General features: G+C 47.1%; 1 long non-coding RNA gene across 1 annotated transcript in view; it reads left to right on the forward strand.

Annotated features, from left to right (window-relative positions):
* LOC106941807 (uncharacterized) overlaps positions 1 to 2,721 on the forward strand; it is an 8,394-nt gene extending 5,673 nt beyond the window's left edge. The window contains exon 2 of the long non-coding RNA XR_001423460.1: positions 2,185 to 2,721. This is a non-coding gene — a long non-coding RNA (uncharacterized LOC106941807). The remainder of the gene's footprint in view (positions 1 to 2,184) is intronic.
* Positions 2,722 to 3,675: the final 954 nt, after the last annotated feature.

Raw genomic sequence — 3,675 nt, forward strand, 5'->3', positions numbered from 1 at the left:
TTAGCATGATGCTATGCTAGTGTAGCATCATGCAGTTAGCATGATGCATGATGCTACGCTAGTGTAGCATCATGCATCATGCAGTTAGCATGATGCTATGCTAGTGTAGCATCATGCAGTTAGCATGATGCATGATGCTACGCTAGTGTAGCATCATGCATCATGCAGTTAGCATGATGCTATGCTAGTGTAGCATCATGCATCATGCAGTTAGCATGATGCTACGCTAGTGTAGCATCATGCATCATGCAGTTAGCATGATGCGTAGCATCTCAGGTTGAACTCAGGATTATACTGGTCAGGTGTTTGCAGCTCTTCCTTAATGTTGCTATGCAAATTTCTGAGTTTGAATTATTGACTCCAAACTATTGATTATTGAAAAATGACTTAACTCTGCAGTTTGTTTTAATATATTTAACATGTAGTATTCATTTTCCACTATAATTTCTGTTTTTAATATGAATATAACATGAATTTACCAGCAGATGTAAAAATACAGAAATAATCAGTTCGGATTAACAGAAATGTGAATAAATTAAACTTTAAATTACAGTAAAAAAAATCCGTTTAAGAGTCGATGGAAACGTTGGCAGAGTCGAAATGTTTCTGTGGCCGCGGCTCTCCAGTGTCCTGGCTCCTGATTGGACGGAGCGGCTGCTCGGTTTGTCTCAGTGAAGCTGGTGTCACGTGGTTTCCATGGAAATGGTGATGCAGAGGGCCAAAGTGAACATCCGATCAGGTCAGAGGTCAGCATCGGGATCATCAGCGCCCCCTGTGGTGAAGCCGTTGTTAGGATCACTGAACAGATCTGGTTTGTGCGTTCAGCATCCTGAGGCGAGGGGCGCTTCATCAGCACAGACCGAGTGCCTGAAGGACTGAGACTGTCTACTCACCGCTACAGTTAACGCTCTCCGTCACTTACCTGTTGGTTGCCATGGTTACAGGAGGTTAGCGACAGGAGCTGGAGGTGAGATGAACAAGAACCTCTGGTTCTGCTGAAACCCACCAGACTGGATCAGAGATGTAGATGAGTCCAGATCTCGGATCAGATCTAGGATCCAGCTGATTCAGGGAGCTGCCGGTTGTTTGGACCGGTTCTGGTCCTGGGGGACGGAGCGCTGCGCCTCCTGGAGCTGCGCCGTCAGCAGCGCCTCGTTAATCACTTCATCTCTTCATCGTTAGCTCCCCCCTCCCCCGGGGAGCGGCGATGCAGAAACACACGGCTCAGAGTGTGAGGAAGAGGAGGCAGAGGAGGAAGAACAAGGAGGCCCGGCTGCTTGAGCAACCCACCGCCACCCCTCACCCACTTCCTGTAAGCTCTGATTGGCCCAGGAAGTGGGGGAAAGGTCAGGGGGGGGCAGCCTCCTCTGAGCCGAGGCTCTGATTGAGGCGTGCAGCCGGGGTCAAGAGGTCAAATCCCAGCAGGGTTGGTCAATAGGTGGAGCGAGAGCCAACAGGATGAAGACTGCTGCTGGGCCGTCTCAGTCACTACTGGAACCAGTGGAGTGACAAACTGGACCAGTGGAGTGACAAACTGGACCAGTGGAGTGATGTCCGTCATGGAAGAACTGAAGTTATCTTTGGACCTAAAGAGGAATGATCTAGAGCTATAGATTTAGAGTCAGCTTCAGTTGTTCCAGCTGTAAACTAGAGATCAGGCTGACCTCTGACCTCTGACCTGACCCTCCAGAGCCACATAAAGCCGGTTCCAAAGTGGGCCTTCTAGCAGCTGCAGAGCATTTCCAGGACCAGAGGATTAAAGTGTCAGACCAGAGAAACTCATGTTTTCATTAAAGATCTGCTGCTGCTGGATCAACCTTCAAACCTCTCAGGTTCTGGTTCTGGTTCTGGTTCAGCATCCAGACCCAGTTTTGTCTCATCTTTTTGCATTTGCTGAGACAAAACGTGACGTTTATTGTTTCTTAATTGGTGACTTTATGATGTTTCTGTGGAACGTTGAATTGCCCTGTTGCTGAAATGTTTTTCACTAATAAACTGGACTGCAGAGCACAATGGCCTAGTCAAAGTCCTGAGTTGATGCTGTGGTTCAGAGTGAAGAGTTGGACAGTTAAAGTCTTTCTGAGCCGTTTCTGGTTTTCGGATACATCTGAACATTAAACACAAAAGACAGAAAAGACAAAATATTTTTCAGAGTTTCTGTTTCTAACTTCATAATAATCCCAGTTGTGACGGGATGATCTGCTGCTGGACCGCACTGACCCGCTGCAGAACATCAGGGCCGGGTTCGAGGTCACCCCGGGGTCAGGAGGTCGCCGTCTGTCCATCACTCGTCTTGCGTAAGTCCAGGACCCCCGTCTCATCCGTCCCGCTGTGAGGACGTCCGTCTTCCCTCTGGAAGTCGGGCCAGAGGTTGAGAAACAGCAGCTGGGAGGTTCTGGAGGTTCTGCTGATCCGAGGGAGAAAGAGCCGAGTCAGCAGGACAGGGGCCGGGGGGCTGAAACCTGAGACTGGAGATGGACGGATGAATTTACCTCCAGTGCTTCATCAGCCTGGCGGGCTGCCAGCCTCCAGTTGCTCCTCAGGCTGAGCTTCGTTCAGGTTTTATCCAGAAACAGCAACAGGAAAACGTCAGTATGTGAAGACAGCCTGGGGTCAGAGGTCATTCACCTGAACTCTAACCACTTCCTGCCTCATGCTAACAACTTCAGCTAATAAAGTCAATAAAGGATCAAAACATTTGGACACTTTAGGATGAAACAACTGAAGTGCAGATAATCCAAATTTATTTTAACTGTAATTTTTTCCTTTTTTAAGAAACTTTTAATTTTCTGTGTAGATTTTGTTAATAATGCATTTTAGTCATTTTAAACTTTAAACATCTTTTAGCTCAAAGACACTTTGAGCTGGACGACCGACCACCAGCAGGTGAAAAGTAAGTACAACATGTCCAGGTTCTGACTCCAGAAAACACCCAGCTGATCTAGACTGGCGTTATTTATAGAAGAGAGAAAAGATGAAGAAAGTAAGTACACCCTGATGTCCGACAGGTTTGCTGGAGGCTGAACCAGAACCAGTGATCTAACTGGGTTAACTGGGATCTTCTGACTGGTTGGAGAGATCTCACCTGTGAGGTCAAAGGTCAGTGAAGTCCAACATGCCGTCCTCTGACTGCTCCTCCCAGATGAAACTGCACTCTACGCAGTCTGGGTCTAGTTAGAGCTGTTACCATGGCAACGGCCTGCTAGAAGCCTTGTGGGCGTGACCTGATGTGACAGAATGATCAATGGATCGATAAGAGAGCGAGATAATCAACCACAGACTCTGTGTGTGTGTGTGTGTGTGTGTGTTTCGGCGTCTTTCATCACGTGTCTTACGCAACCCCGCTGCAAGCCGTGGAACCGGAGGAGCCGTGGAGCGCTGCTGCCCCCTGCTGGCGCTGAAATGAACTGCACCGGGTGATCGGGCTGACTGACCGACAGACTGACTCTATGGAGGACCAAAACTGACCTAAGAAATAAAAGCATAAATATATATTTAGTTTTTCCTTTTCCTTACACATGAGTTTCTATCAAGTAATGTATATATTTTCTGAAGTTATTATTTTTGGACCTAAAGAGGAAGAGTCTAGAGTTATAGATCTATAACAATTTCACACTGATTTTGACTCAATAGATCACATGACCTAGAAGCTATTGAAGAGAAATACTAAATTTA

Source organism: Poecilia latipinna, unplaced genomic scaffold (genome assembly GCF_001443285.1).
Source record: "Poecilia latipinna isolate Pla-1442-1.1 unplaced genomic scaffold, P_latipinna-1.0 Scaffold3877, whole genome shotgun sequence".
Lineage (NCBI taxonomy): Eukaryota > Metazoa > Chordata > Actinopteri > Cyprinodontiformes > Poeciliidae > Poecilia > Poecilia latipinna.